This window comes from Vespa velutina, chromosome 3 (genome assembly GCF_912470025.1).
Source record: "Vespa velutina chromosome 3, iVesVel2.1, whole genome shotgun sequence".
Lineage (NCBI taxonomy): Eukaryota > Metazoa > Arthropoda > Insecta > Hymenoptera > Vespidae > Vespa > Vespa velutina.
Genome location: NC_062190.1, coordinates 2,077,612 through 2,095,000, shown reverse-complemented (window position 1 = coordinate 2,095,000; position 17,389 = coordinate 2,077,612). Strand labels below are relative to the sequence as shown.

At 28.3% G+C, this 17,389-nt stretch overlaps 1 protein-coding gene across 16 annotated transcripts in view; it reads left to right on the top strand.

Annotated features, from left to right (window-relative positions):
- Positions 1–17,389, top strand: part of LOC124947663 (potassium voltage-gated channel subfamily KQT member 1) — an 80,277-nt gene that overhangs the window by 9,449 nt on the left and 53,439 nt on the right. For 14 of the 16 annotated variants that reach the window (XM_047490141.1, XM_047490138.1, XM_047490129.1 and 11 more), the window contains exon 1: positions 16,957–17,339. The exons of 1 other annotated variant lie outside the window; for it this stretch is intronic. The gene's annotated coding sequence lies outside the window, so the exon portion shown is untranslated. One more of the 16 variants, XM_047490135.1, reaches the window with a different exon arrangement.

Sequence of the window (17,389 nt, the reverse complement as noted above, 5' to 3'; positions counted from 1 at the left end):
CACACACAAACGCATATTGATCCTTCGATGTATTTCTACGATAACAAATTCGCTTTCAATATTAATCAAGAAATTTCCTTACGTACTCGAAAAATACGTTCGATACAATATCTTTCTCGATGCACCGAAATTTATTAAAAACCGACGTGGAAAATTTGTCGTGGAAAAAAAAGATACAATTTTTTTTTATAATATTCAGTTGATACATTCGGACTAACTAGTATTAAAAATATAGATAAGGGTTATCTTTAAGAAATTGAAAAGAAATAGAAAGAGTCGATAGAGATTCAACGACGTAAGCATAACTAATTAATTAATTCTTCTTTTTCTTTTCTTTATTTGGACTTTTCTTGATAATATTCCGATGGTATTCGCTTAATTATTATTTTTTGTTTTCTCTTTTTTTTTTTTTATTTCTTTTTACATTTCTTCTTTGTCATTCTTTCTTTTTCTTTTTCTTTTCTTCCTTTTTTTGTTTCTTATCTCATGAAATGATCATTACAAATGCATATTGAAGAGGAACGAGATCAACGGGAGTCACCTTTGTGTATAGAATTTTTTTTTCCTTACGACGAGGATGAACCGCACTTTCAAAACAATAGAACCGCGTTTGGGATTCGGGCGAGGTCAGCTTCTTACGTAGTAGAAGATGAAGTGCCATGAGGTGCAGCTAGCAAAGAGTATGCTCAAGTGCGGCTCGAGTATACAAACGGGTTGCTAATGGGCTCTCTGTACACCCTATTCCGTTCTACAACTGCAGAATCATGTCGCAGAATCAAATCTTTAGATTTATCTCGGAAGTTCGTTTATGTTTGTTAAAACATCGACGATCGGTTTCTTTTTGTAAAATTATCATTTGAATTGGTTTTAACAAATGTAAACGGAATAATGATAACGAGGAAATAATATCTACGAAGTTTTAAAACTTTTTATCGATATTTAAAGATCTTTAAAGATACGTTGTGTGAATTAAATTTGTGAAAGATCGAACGATAAATATTCTAAATTATGAAACATTTACTCTAAAAAAATATATTAATCGGATATAACATTTGAAAATTTGCAATAATATTTCGAATTAAGTTCGAAGAAAATTAAACGATAAAATATAGAAATTATGGAATATTTATTACAAAAAAACAAAAAAATATTTATGAAATGATGTTTAGAGATTTACGAAGATATTTCACGCGAATAGAATTCGAAGTAAATTAAATAATAAATAATAAATATTTGAAATATGGTACGTTTATTCTCCAAAAAATATTGATGAAATAATATTTGAAGATTTTAAAAGGTATTTCAAGTAAATTTTGAAAAGAATTAAACGATAAATATTTAAATTATGAAATATTTATTTAAAAAAAAAAATTTTGATGAAATAATATCTAAGAATTGGTAAGGATAATTCGCTCGGATGAAATTCGAAAAAAATGAAATGATAAATACTTAAATTATTGAATATTTATTATAAAAAGAAAAATATTGATAAAATAATGTTTAAATATTTTCGAAGGTATTTCGAGTAAAGTTTGAAGATAATTGAACGAATATTTAAATATTTAAATTGTGAAACATTTTTTTTTTTTTTTTTTTTTTTTTTTTTTTTTTTATATAATAAAATTGTATCTATATTTATCTACACATAAGAAAATGATCAAAATTATAATACAATTATATAATATATAATTATAAAGAAGTTCACGTTAAATTTTGAATACTTTAATGTATTAACATTGTGGTATTAATATTCAAATTTATTTATACATTTTGCGACATATTGTATTTCGATCAATCAAAATCGAATCTTAATTACTTATGTTCGTCGCCGAATGTTTTTACCTCGACTAATAAATCATGAATAGATTAATAAATTTTTAAAAATGTTATTACCGTGTTATAATTAATCGTTTATAACAATGTTTTATCGATTGTCGATCATCGTTAAAAAAATTAGAAGAGAGATATGAAATGAAGAAAGGAAATGAAAGAAAAGGGGAAAAAAATATAAATAAGAATAAAAATAAAAATTGAAGAACCAACCTCCCGATTTAGGAGTTACGAAGTTCCATGCTTTAGACTCAACCGTGTATATTTAATCCTGAGCTCTTTTCATAATTTACGCGCGTTATTCGGACAGATGCGCGTCGGTGCGCATATTTGAAAAGAGTTGTAGCCTTAAAAAGATCCCCGAGATTTCCGTTAACGCGAGAAAGAAAAAAAATAGAGAGAGAGAGAGAGAGAGAGAGAAAATAACTTAATTGTTACTAAAGAGAGAAAAAAAATGAAAAAAGAAACAGGTTTCTATCTTATTTACTATGTATTTCTACGAATGCATTAGAGAAATAATTCAAAGCTGTATGTATAATTAGAGTTAACTGTAGAGAAACTCATATTTTCTTCCTTTTTTTTCTTTATCTAAAGAGAAAAAGAAAGTTAAAGTTAAATCTTGAAAATGAACTTTCGTTTTCTCTCTCTCTCTCTCTTTTTCTCTCTCTCTTTATTTTTAAATTTTATTTTATTTCTATTTTATTTTATTTTATTTTATTTTATTTTATTTTATTTTATTTTATTTTATTTATTTTTTATTTTATTCCTATCATTTAATGTCTTATCAATCGCTTGTGCGAGTTATTAACGATAGAAGATATAAAGTTTACACAGTTATACTAGTTTCTGATGTTTCAAGTAATGGCATTTTACGTTTGATTTCTCGTTTCTCCCGTTTATATCTTTTTTCCTCGATAGAAAAGACAAAAGATACAAACTTTTACGGTGCATTTGCCCTCTACGATTGTTCGAGCAACTTGTAACTCGTTCGTTTGTTCTTCGAACGTTTTAATTGAAGATACTTTTAAGAAAATAAAAGAGAGACTGAGACGAGGAGAAAAAAAGAGAGAAAGAAAAAGAGAAAGGAGAGAAAGAGGGAGTGAAATGAAAGCCCAAAAGAAAAAAAGAAGAAAAATAACATCATTTCATCGGAACGAAGAGAGAACATTTTGGCGTCGAGCGTAAAATTGGGCTTGAAAATGGGCACAATCAACATCGATTAAATTTTACTTCAAACCTTCACATATTTCGCTTAGTTTTGGGTTTAATATTCCCAAACATAACACAAAGCTCGGGGTGTTAAATTTTTCTTATCGGATATTTTCTAAGATGCCTATTGAAAAGAGAGAGAAAGGAAAGAATAAAACGAAGAGAGAAGGAACGAGGGAGAGTCTCAAGAGAGAAATAAACGTGTGTAATGTGCATATTCGCTCAATTTCTCTCTTTCTCTCTCTTTTTCGCACTCTCATGTATATACGTACTTATATATACTCACTTTTACTTACACGTATTTATATTCTACTTGCCATGAATCGCTTTGTTTTCTCTCTTGAGACTCTCCCTTCCTCTCTCTTTCTCTCTCTCTCTCTCTCTCTCTCTCTCTCTTTCTCTTTTTCTCTCTTTCTCTCTCTTTTTCTATCTTTTCGTTTTATACACTTATCCGCATAAGCCAAGTGTACATCATCGAGCAAACGTGAAAGAGACTGGAGGTATTCATTCGTATTCTCTTGCATTACTCCTGTAACATGTAAAGAACCTTTAAGAACGTTATGTCTATTGTGAGTGGTAGTGGTGGTAACACAACAGACAATATCGATGGTAACCAGTATCGTTATTGACATGGTCTTAATAAAGAGTCCTTTTATCCAATCGATTACTTTCGATATTCTACAAATTGAAGAACCATATAGGATCGGATATTTTTTGTATCGTAATTAACTTTTTTTTTCTTTTTTCTTTTTCTTTTTTTTTCTTTGTTTTTCTTTTTTTTTTTTTTTCTTTTTTTTCAATAAAACGTTCTATGTCTACAAAAATGTACTTACGTATCCATTATCAATCGTATTTTCATGAGTTAGAAATTTGATCGGCTTTCGTTCTCGCGATTATTGAAATTGGACGAATTTGGGCGAATTTTCAAGCTAGCAATAATACTACTACGCATACGCCTAGTACGTGCGTGTACGCGAATTGGGAAATCAATTTTGAGAGAACGCGATTTTCTGTATTTACATCGGGAGATTGTGTTTGATTTTATCGCAGATACAGCGTATGTACGTAAAATCGGTTTATAAAGCTTATTATTGTTCACTAATAGATGTTGCACGTAATTTCTTTTTTATTCTCTCTCTCTCTCTCTCTCTCTCTCTCTCTCTCTCTCTCTCTCTCTCTCTCTCTCTCTTTCTCTCTCTCTCTCTCTTTCTCCTCTTTCTGTTTTTTTTTCTTTTTTATAGTTTTTCTTCTCGACTCCTTTTACACGCTTTGAGTTTTATTTTTTCTTGATAACAGATTACAAACTATTTCGATGATAATAATTCAATTGTATATGATTTTTTATTGAAATTTCTTTATTTTACTTCACACACATACACACAATATATACATACGAAAGATTCAATTGCATAATGTTACTTCTCTCTAAAAAAAAAAAAAAAAAAAAAAAAAAAAAATATAAAATACTGAATATATTTCTATAGAATATGCTTGAAAAGGTCAATGAGAGTTTTTTTAAAGAATTTAGTAATGAAATCATTAATAATTGAATTTGGGAACGTAAATACTATTTCTATTTGAAAGATATAATTTTAATCTTAACTTTTCATTTGACAGCGTAATTATCAAATTTTCATTTTAACATCATCATGCATTGACGTCAAAGAAAATCATATTAATTAACTTTCTTTCTTTTCTTTTTTTTCTTTTTCCTTCATTTTCTTCTTTTTTTTTCCTATGCTCAATTTTCAATTTAAGAAAAGAAAATTGCTTAATCTCCTCCACCCTCTCTCTCTCTCTCTCTCTCTCTCTCTCTCTCTCTCTCTCTCTCTCTTTATGGTATTCAACTTTCGCGATTTACGTGTACATACCTACGTGTATATACTTACGTGTACATGTGCTGTTATGTGCCTCGGGAAAAATATAAAATATTTAACGAAATCTCCGTTTTTACTCCAGACTTACTGGCCGTTCATTTTAGTCACAACACATTTTTATTCTCGCATAATAGTGGGTGCAATGTTAAATCGTCCCGTCTTTTCTTCGTGAAATTTAAATAATGCCGACTTTTATTCGTCGAAGTTGGATAAAGAAAAAAAAAAAAAAACAGTGTCTCCATTATTATTAGGGGGACCGGAAAGTAATGTCGCTTTCTTAAATTAAATTCAAACGAATAAATATTTAACAAGTTTTTATTTTTAATCACAATCAAATATCGACATGCGCAGAAACAACATTACTTTCCGGTCCATATAATAGTTTATCAAAGCTTGGGTAAGGTAAATATACGTCTATGAAACTCTTAAAATTAGCCTATTTAAAATAAATAAATAGATGAAGGATATTTTATGAAACGAGCGTATATATATATGTGTATGTGTGTGTTTGTGTATGAGATCGTGTGGATAACATTCGATATTGATTAATCGTGATTTAAAAAAAAAATTCTATATTGCATCATCATCAATACATATATATTTAATAATTTAATATATCTATATGTATAAATATATTTAAAAATATTTGTTTTAATATATATATATGTGTGTGTGTTTATATATATATATATATATATATATATATATATGGCTTATGTATGTATGTATATATGTAGGTATAGGTATGTATATTTAATAATGGAAAAGTATTATCTCAACCGATAGAAGTTAATTACAATGTAAAAGCAATGTCTCATTTCGATTATATATCCATTTGTAGTAAATATTTGTTTAAATAACTTCTCTGTATAGATAATAAACGTGAAAATAATTCGACTAATATAGAAAACATGTGATTTTTTATATATATATATAATATATATATATTTATAATTATATATATAAATCATAAAATACGATCTAACAATTCCATAAATGACTTTAAAATGTAGTGAACGATTCCGTGATTGTGTAAAAAAAAAAGTAGTACAACTCCGGTTATATGCCGACGGTCGCGAGAAGAGAATCTTTTCCTTTTTATTTTGTCTTATCGTTGTTGAGTTTTGTTATTTCGTACTCATAGATTTTTCGGTACATGTCTCGAAGAAATAGAGAGAAAGAAAGAAACAAAGAGAGAGAGAGAGAGAGAAAGAGAAAGAGAGAGAGAGAGAGAGAGAGAGAGAGAGAGAGAGAGAGAGAAAGAGAGAGACATTCCCGACAGTGGAAGTCCTGAATTGAGAACGCCGATAGGATTTTTCTCACGGTTCAAATTCATCGGGTCCGTTTTTCAAATATGCCGATTCAGTATCATATTGGGTGCTGGTAGTATCGATATATTTTTAGTGGTATCTATGTATATACATATACATACACGAATGAACAATCTGTATTCCGATACGTTGTAACTACGTGGTATTAGATGAAAGACGACTTGTGGACGTGTCGGAAAAAGAAAGAAGGAAGAGTTTGGTGAATGGATAAGAGTTTCAGAGTCAAGTCCTTGAGAATCGAATCGAGTCGAGTCGAGTCTGCTGCTAAAGTTGAAATGGCAGGATGAAATTGGTGCGGGCAGCGATGCATAAGAGTTCTGGGGCACGTTCTCTCTCTCTCTCTCTCTCTCTCTCTCTATATATATATATATATATATATATATATATATTTCTCTCTCTCTCTTTCTCTCCTATTTCTCTCTTTCTCTTTCTCGTTCTCGTTCTCGTTTCTCTCTATCTTTCTTTCTCACTCATACCTTTCTATACTGAGCGACTATCGATCGGGTCGTCTCTATAAATAGACACGCGGAACGTCGGAGGTATTTAGCATTTCACAAGGAACTTCTTGCACCGTTTGCGTACGCGGTTACATGATCCTGACAAAAATTGCTTGCAGTTTCGGTCTAGAGCGTACAAAAACGTATCCCATGAAATACGTATGATTTTCTTAACATATAAAAGCTCTTGGAACATTTTCGAGGTTTCTTTGTAGTTAGAAAGTTCCCTTTTTTTATTTTCTTATCAGCGATTACTCTCGTTTTTTTTTTTTTTTTTTTTTTTTTCATATTATATGTTTCTTTTTTTCTTTTCTATATGGAAACATTTTATTTTTACGCGATCGATTCACCGATAAAGTAAGAGATTTATTAAAATTAAACAGAATCGTATTTATGATTCGATCTAATAAATATAATAATAAAGTAAATCGTAAAATTTTTCACGATTTAAAGAGAAATATTTTCTCTTTTTCGTTTACTTTTTCTTTGTATTTCTTTTTTCATATTCATTTATAACGAACGGAACAAAGCGTTATTATCACGACGAAATGATTATTAAGATAATGAGTAATTTCGAGTGCAAATCACTCTTCTCAAGGTGGTTTCTGAATGGCTTTTATATTCGACAAGAAAAAGTTTAGGTTTTTCTTATTTTATCTCGTTTTGGTTTGTAATTCAAGTATGAAATATCATTAAGAAATCGGAGTCTTTAATACTTCTCTTTTTAATACTTCCTTTCTTTCTCTTTCTCTTTTTCTCTCTTTCTTTAACTTTCTGTCTCATGAAATTCATGAAATTGTCTGATCGTATAACAAAGGTGTCGAACATGGACTTCGAAGGTTTGAGGATTACTTCGAGTAAAGTAAAGCAGAGTGTAGGTAAGTGAATATCTTGATGTAGAAGCTTCTTCAAGAGCTATCAAGAGTCAGGGACCACGAGGTCTTTCATTGAATGGGAAATAAAGAGGCTTCTCGTATCAAGAAGTGTGTGCTTATGAAAAGGAACTACGAAAGGATTATGTAATGTCTACAAAGGATAACCTTATGCAGAAATTTAAGCTCAAGAATGAATCGAAGGGTTTAGAGAGAAAGAGAGAAGAGAGAAGAGAGAGAGAGAGAGAGGGAGAGAAGGAGAGAGAGAGAGGAGATAGGGAGAGAGAAAATAAATAAGGCGCTTTAAAAAATAGTATTTATTAAAATATAAATTACAGAATAATTGTTGTATAAGAAGTAATCACTATCAAATTTAAATTCAGAATGACTGATTCAAATCTAAAACTACATTATTTAATCCTAATTTCAATTATTACTATATTTAAAAAAAGAAAAATTGCTACAAGATAACCCAATTTTTTATTAATCCCTTAAGGAACTTTGAAATAGAAAAAAAATAAAAATAAAAGTACGCAGAATTATTGAAATTTATATAAATATTATATTTATATATTTACATAAAATTAATCAAAATTTTTAATAAAATTAATCAGAATTTTTTAATAATTTTTCTCAAGAATCGTAAAATACGAAGAACAAATATTATCGAAAATTGTGAATCAAGATTTTCTTGTAAATCTCAAAATTTTTCGTGAAGAGATTCTCGGGAAAAATTGTTAGTAGTACAGAGTAACATAATCTTAATTAATATATACCCCTTATGGTATTCTTCTTTAAAGAAAAAACAATATTCTAACCAATAAGAAAGTTTTTCCTTCGAAAATACAATTGATATCCCTTTTATTGGTTGATAGAAACCTTACGAAACGCTTGTCGCTATTTTATTAACGTTTCCATCGAGAAAATAAGTTGTCAATGGCTTGATAAGAATTTATTACATGAAAGTCTTATCCTTTTTTTCTTTTTTTCTTTTTCTTTGTTTTGTTTTGTTTTTTGTTTTTTTTTCTGGAAAAACAGCAAGAATAAAAAAACGATAAGAAAGATATTCGGATTCGTGTTGTTGCATTTATAGATTAGAGTTGAATAGGTATTGTTATGTCATATTTCTTGGATATCAATATTATTTACAAATTTTATTAATAATAATAATAAAAAAAAAAAAAAAAAAAAAAAAAAAAAAAAAAGAAACGAAAAAGCATCCGTTATATATAAAACACTTCATTTATAATTTATGTCGAACGACAAACATGAACGTATATTATATTCAGGATGCAGTAAATAGCACGACTTCGATTCAAATCAGATATATTACTAAACTAGTTAACTGAACTATTTCTTATATCATGAGATATAATATAATCATAACACTTAACAAGGAAACGTGGATTATTTTAAACGATTGCTTTTATCACGGTTACCTGTTCTACCCACGCATTTTCTCTCTTTCTCTCTTTCTTATTCTCTCTTTTTCTGTCTTTTATTCTTTCCTTCTCTTTTTCTCTCGTAGTCCGACGTTTCTATTCTCACAAAGATATATACTGATATTTCTCTTCTAAGAACAACTCGAACTTTTCTTTTACCGATGTCTGTCAGGATCACGGATTTAATTTAATCGTCAATCAGATCTCTCGTTTTCCACCAAATTCGAGTTTCAATCACTTTAATCGACGAGTACGTTCGAATAAATGTTTTTTCTTCTCCTTTCTTTTCTTTTCCTTTCCTTTCCTTTCTTTTCTTTTTTCCTTTTTTTCTATTTCTTTTGTAATTCTATCATTATCTTTTAATATTATGTTTAGTAAATATTCGATATTTGAAGCGTATTAGTTTCCTCCGAGGTGATATATCCTATAAAATTAAATGCTTCTCTATGTTGATGTCCGATCGAATTATCTTATCGTAAATAAGATATTCGTAATAAACGCTCATATGAACGTAAGAAGATGCATATAGTGCATGTGTGTGCACGCGTATGCGCATGTATATACAAATGGTTTATGAATGTGTAATCGTAATATCGATTTCATTGAAAAATTTCAAAAATTATTTTAAGAAGAAGAAGAAGAAAAATAGACAGATGGATGAAAACGTTATTTATTATACCAATTTTAAGAATCTCTTTCTCTCTCTCTCTCTCTCTCTCTCTCATCTTCATTTTATCGAAAAAATTCTTTTAGTACAACATAAGAATGTGTGTATGTGTGCGTATCTATGAACGAATATTAGCGTAAATATGTTATAGCGTATGTATGAATAAAATTATATACAATGAAATTCTTTGAAATGAAATTGTCTCAAAGATTCGTAGATAAAAAAGAAAAGAAAAGAAAGAAAGAAAGAAAGAAAAGAAAAAGAAGATAGATAGATGGACAAAAACATTATTTATTATCCCAGTGAAAAGACTTCTCTGGTGCAAATATAACAAAGGTTGTTCAGAAGGTTCGCATTAAGGAGGACCATTACGATTATTCTCCATTTTTTCTTGGCCATTCTCGATCGACGTGTAAAAAAGAATAGACGGGGAAAGAATGAGGCAAGGAGAGAGAGAGAGAGAGAGAGAGAGAGAGAGAGAGAGAGAGAGAGAGAGAGAGAGAGAGAGAAAGAGAGAAAGAGAAAAGAACCTTTTTCCCTCGGTGTTATTTAACCATCAATTTGTTAACGACACATAACGATAGAGAACGAACGATTTCTTACTATCAAAATGGAGACCGTTATTGTAGGTTGAAGTATTATAGTTGTGACCACGGACGTATTTATTTGAAATTCGAAATGTAAAAAGAAAAAAGGAAAAAAAAAGGAAAAAAAAAGAGATAAAAAAGAAAACAGAAATGAATTATAATTCAAATAGAAGAAATGAATTATAATGCAATCATCGTATGTTTGACAAAAATTAATATGATGTGAAATTTATTCTTTAATATATTGTATATAGTAGTATTATATTATATTACATGGTAATATTTATTTATACTATATTATAATTATAAATACTTTATTAAGTATTTTTAATTATATTAAAGTACAATATATATATATATATATATATATATATATATATATATATATATATATATAGTTAATATATATAATTTTTTATATAATATATAAAAAAAAGAAATAAAAAAGAAAAAAGAAATGAATTATAATTCAAATAGAAGAAGTGAATTATAATAGAATCATCGTATGTTTGACAAAAATTAGTATGATGTGAAATTTATTCTTTAATATATTGTATATAGTAGTATTATATTATACTACATGGTAATATTTATTTATACTATATTATAATTATAAATACTTTATTAAGTATTTTTAATTATATTAAAGTACAATATATATATATATATATATACTAATATAGTAGTAGTATAATATAGGTATATGGTAGTACATATTTATAATATATTATAATTATAGATTTTACAGTAAATATAGTTTATACTTGACTAAAGTTAATGAATTGAATTATTAATTCGGATATAATGATATGAACTATTTTAATTTCTCGATGAAAAAAATGAAATGAAAATTAAAAAAAAAAATATAATATGTGTATGAGTGTAATTTGAAAATTAGCACATGTCTTTATAAAAACGGTTAAGTCTTTCTTTCTGTGGAAATAAATATTTGGATGACATTGGTTGATAATAAAATTGTTGACGGATGACATTAAACACATTGACGTGTTAGTAACGAAAGGTCAAGTGTATATACCTATGTATCTCTCTAGGAAGAAGAAGAAAAGAAAGAAAGACTTGAAAAAAAAAGAAAAAAGAAATGACACTTTCATCTCTCTCTCTCTCTCTCTCTCTCTCTCTCTCTCTTTCTCTCTCTCTCTCTCTCTCTCTCTCTCTCTTTCTTCAGTCATTCCTTCGCGTAAAACAAAGGATCATTTCACCAGAGACGATTTTTATTCATCGTGAAAATCCTTAAGGAAACACGAATAAAAGATGAAAGAGCATAATTGCTACTTTTTCTTTCTTTCTTTCTTTCTTTCTTTCTTTCTTTCTCTTCTTTTTCTTTCTTTTTTTCTCTTCTTTTTCTTTCTTTTTCTTTCTTTTTTTTTTCTCTTCTTTTTCTTTCTTTTTTTTTCTCTTCTTTTTCTTTCTTTTTTTCTCTTCTTTTTCTTTCTTTTTTTCTGCCAAACCAACCAAGATCCATCGAGCTGGGCCCATGAATCTTTGAGAAATCTTTGGTTGGCTGATTTTTCCAGCAATAAACTAAAGGAAAGAATTTCTATACACTTTATACTTGTACATTAACAATGGAAACGTTAATCGTTCGCTCTTATTTTTTTTTTTTCTTTGCTTTTCTTTCCTTTTCTTATTTTTTTTTTTTTTCTTTTCCTTATCTATACATACATTCAATAACAAATATTAATGTACAATTTTTTAACAAGAAAGAATTATTAATACGAAGGTATGAGTTAGAAATGTTCAACGATTTTAATGGAATCTATTTTTTTACTTTCTCTTCCTTTTGCCTCTTCTCCCTCCTTCATTCCTTTTTTATCCCATTCACATTATATCGTCGAAGTAATGAAGAAAGATTAATGAGAATATGGAAATATACGTATGGGCTATTCATGAAATTTACCGGATGCTTCGAGCTATCTTCGTAAATTTAAACAAGGGTTCAAAAGAATATATATACACACACACACACACACATATATATATATATATATACAGAGTTACATTTATCTAGAAAAATTGGAATATCTTGTGAGGATTGAATCTACCTAATCTTTTTCGAAAAAATTTCTTTAGAAATTTATCTGGTATGAAGGGAATGCATCGTATGATGTCAATTATATTCTTTTTTAGCACATCAGGTGATGGGAAAATTTTCAAAATCAAATTCATTCGCTATTTTTCGTCTTTTTAAATGGAATTATATATTTTCCTTTTTATGAATCCGAATTCAACGATGCGCTATGTGAGATCAATTATTATTATAAAATGTTATAAATTATATTATAAATTTGTGAGTTCCTAAGAAGTATGAATCGTTGATTTCTGGATTGTTAGATTCCATATTATAGCAACAAAGACCAAATTCCTAACGAAATAAACTTCATTTACTTAGATCGATAATTTGAAAAGCATAAATGGGAAATATAAAGTTCAACTTTTGTTTAGAGCATGTAACTTAACAGAGTCGGCAACGATACAGAGTTATGCTATTTAGGAATTCACAAATATAATTTATAATATTTTATAATAATAAGTGATTTCATAATAATAATTAATAATAAGTCGTTGAATTCCTTTCAACAAATGCCATTGAATTATGAAGAGAAAAAGAAAAAATATGTATATATAGTTCGATTTAAAAAAAAAATGAATTTGTCTTTGAAATTTTCTTCATCATTCGATTTGCAAAAGAAGAAAAATTAACACCATATGATGTATCTCTTTGTATTGAACAAATTTGTAAACAAAATTTTTTTCTGGTAAGTTCATTCCTTCACAAGATATTTCAATTTTTGGAGCATCCTATACGTGTGTGTGTGTGTGTGTGTGTGTGTATCCTACGGAGGGATCGTAAAAGAATAATATAAAGTGGGATGATATAAAATGGAATGAAAGTAAAGAGCACACATCTTCGATTGTCTTTTTCATTGAATTATTTCTAAAGTAATGTTTATTATCTTTTTTCAGTACTATAAATGTCGTACGATATTTTATCGCGATGTCGATCGTAAAAAAAGAATTTAAGGATCTTTCGTATTTCCTGTTGGGGAAATTCAATTTCATTGAGTATATACAAAAATAGGTCTTCTAGAATATCGAACCGATCATTATAGAGAATCGATCGAGTCGACAAGTTCTATAATCATTTGTATAATAATTATCAATATTAAAATTCTGCAAGTATTTATGTTTACTATGTTTGTATAATTATTTTAATTTTTTTGGTGAATTATCAAATTTTGTAAAAGTAAAAATTAGGGTACACGATAATTTCAAATATTCTTTTTTTTTTTTTTTTTACTATTTTTTCTTGTTTTTTTTTCTTTTTTCTTTTTTTTTTTTTTCTTTTTATTTATTTATTTTTAAATCAAATTTTATCCAATTTCTATCGTTGTTATTCATACTATTTGTTTATGGATTGCTATGTATTTTGAATATTAAATTTGGCAATGTATTTTTTTCTATTTACTTGAAAAAAATCTCCGTAAGAAAATATATTCCATAAAAATAATTCCATAAAAATTGATATCTTATCCAAGAACAAGAATCCTCGAGACGCATTTTCTTCTACTATTGAAAGTCTACGAAATCATTTCACATTTTATTTTTCATCGAATTTATGGAGGTTTGAAAAAGTTAAAAATTGATTTTCCTGTGCCCGGAACAAATATAAAAATTTCTATCGAAATAATTGTCTGGAGTTCATAAATTACTCCATTTTCTTCTTGTTCTTTCTAACAAGTACTTACATCTATCAACTTACGAAAGTTTAGGTAAAGTGTAATAAAAAAAAAAAGAAGGAAAAAGAAAAAAAGAAATTTAGTTTTCTTAGCAAGCGACGGTGAAAGTAGAATGTTATTATTCTTTCTTTCTCTCTTTCTTTCTCTCTCTCTCTCTCTCTCTCTCTCTTTCTCTCTTTCCTTTTTTTTTCTTCTGGAAATACTCTCAAGGGATAAAATTTAATGAGAAAATCTCTGTACGATTGGCTATAAAATAGATGTAAAGATACAGCGTGAAAAAAAAAAAGTAGTATACGAGTGTTATTTAAAAACGAATAACTTTTATTTTATAAAATAAAAGTTATTCGCTTTTATCGAACAAAAAGCCTTTGAATTTTAAAGTATAGTTACATAATCGGAAAGTTCGGGGTATTATATTAATAATAGAAAAATAAGCATTTCTTTGTTGCGATGATAAAAAGTATAAAATAATTTTTCTTCAAAGGATCTTTGATCGAGTGCTATTAAATTATAATTTTATAAACTTATATTTGGATGTACGTAAGTAGTAGTTAGATTTTTTAAACTGACCTGTACAATCTATATTCTTTAAATGTCATAAAAATCAATCATTCCTAGAGCGAGCTATTTTTATTCGTAGAACTTTAAAATCGTATTAAAATGTTGATTTTTACAATATAATGGCGGTATAATAACCACTTGTCTTTATAAAGAATGTTAGAAAGAACGATGGTATATATTTTATCGTTACCTCATACATACTAATCTCTTTATATCTATTAAAAAATTCAGAGCTCTATATTTTTTTCTTTCTTTCTTTTTTTATTCTTTTATTCTTTTTCTTTTTTACTCTTTTCATTATTCTTCTAATGTTTTAACTTCTAATATTACTCTTTTCATCTAATATTTTTTATTCACATTATATATATATATATAAAACTGTTTTTTACGATGGTAATCTCGTTTAGTTTTGTGCAATCGAATAATGGATTTTCATGCTTAAAAGCAATAGCTCCCGTTTTGTTTTTCTTTTTCTTTTTCTTTTTCTTTTTCTGTCTCCATGTTCTAAAAGAGCTTCAATCAGACGAGAATTTCAGGATTTTATTCATATCGAAATTTAAACTTATACGAACGATTTTGGATTAAAATTAAAGAGAGATAGAAAGAAAGATAGAGAAAGATAGTGGAGAAAAATTAAAAAAGGGAAAAGTAAAAAAGAAGGAACGAATTATAACCGTACACGAAAAGAAATGTAATTGCAAGAAGAAAATATAATGGTGGCACTGAAAAATGAATAGAGAACATTTCTGGTTTGATACAATGTTAACATGTTACCTAGAAAAAAGTTCTTAAATTTTCTATGAAGTTAAAAGGCATTACTAAAATTCCGACATTTCAATTTGGTGAGAGAGAGAGAGAGAGAGAGAGAGAGAGAGAGAGAGAGAGAGAGAGAGAGAGAGAGAGAGAGAGAGAGAGAGAATGTGCTTGATTTTTGTGAAACATAATCGGCCCACGTTTTCACGAAATTACACGTTTGCACTTAGGTTAATCTCCCAGGAGAATATTATTTTCACATGTGTATAGGCTTTTCATTCTGTTTTCTTTCTTTTTTTTCTTTTCTTTATCTTTTTTTTCTTTTTTACCAAAGAAAAAAGATTTTTGCTTGCTGTCAAAATAATAAAAATATTAATCCCGCTTCTCTCGTTTTCTGCAACTCGAGGTTAAATATTAGGTAAACTCGATTCCTCCCATCGTCTTTTTTTTTTTTTTTCTTTTTTGTGTTCAATATAAAAGTTCTTTTTGTTGTTCAGTATAAAATTTAATAAACGAAGGAAGGTGATTAAAGGGATTATCACGCGTTAGATTTGATTTTAATTATTTTGAAGAAAATAATGACATATTAAATTAATTGTAATGGAAATTGTTTTGACAAACACGAAAACTCGTCAATACATTTACATTGTTACGTATTGAATTCCATGTACGACTAAAATTTTGAGAATATTGCGATTCTAAGAATTTTCAATAATAAAGTATGAGTCGTGAACAAAACCATAAGGACATTAGCTATCACGTGTATCTATGTAATTCTAATCACAATGAAGTAAATATTTAATCTAACATTATTAAAAAGAGAATATTAAAGTGGATCTTTCCACATTCATCTTACGATTCCTTCCAAATCACTTAATCAATCTCTCCTTTCGTTAATTTTCAAATATTGTTAATTTTAAAAATATTTCCAATCAAACAAAATTATACCATCTATTACGAAAAATTTCGTTCTATCATTTTCAAATTTTTAGCGTATAATCTTTCATATACCATCCGCATAATTTTTCTTATACATATGTACGTTTAATCAATTTGTTGATATAGTCGAAAACAAAGAAAAAGAAAACAGAAAAGAAGGAACAAAGTTTATACATATATACACACATACGTGTACGTGTATATATATATATATATAAATATATATATATGCATATACTTATATTTAATATATATATATATATATATATATATATATACATACACACACACACACATACGTATATATGCGTGCGTATATATTTATAAGAAAGATAAGAGAAGGAATATAAACGAGCTGATAGGGATTTTGGGTTGGATGAGAAACGAGTATAAAAGCAAGGAGAGAGATAGAGAGAGAAAGAGACAGAAAAAAGTAAAAGATGAAGGAAAAGAGTAGGGGAAAGAAAGAGGAAACATTTCTCATCGGTGGTAATCCGTCGGGCGCGTGCAAAGCGCCAGGGGAAAGGAGCTGATTGCTGCGGAGGGTGGCGGAACTACGAGGGCGGCAAAGAGCCACAGTTGGTTGCGGGCTGTCGCCCTGGGAGCATTACTGCATGCCTCGTGATCGTGAGTGTTGTTAACGCGCGAGAATTGAATCGATCTGTGAATAATCGAGTATGAAAAATAAAGAGACATAGGAGCGAGAGAGGGCGAGAGAGAGAGAGAGAGAGAGAGAGAGAGAGAGAGAGGGAGGGAGGGAGAAAGAGAGAAAGAAATAATAAAAATGAGTCTCAATCGATATAAAATTTCACGAAATTATTTAATTCGAAGGGAATTATATGCTTTCACGTTTTTATCGAAGACCTCATGAATTTTACACAATATATGTATATATTACGAAATTAACAATCGAATTGAACAATCCGTGAACGAATAAAGTGAACGGGAATATTGTGAATAATAAAAATTATAGTGATACAAAGAAGGGTTATTAGACCGTTCTACGTCATGGAGATGTAAGAACGCAAGGAAGGCTGGAGATATGATATCTTTCCGGGAATATATA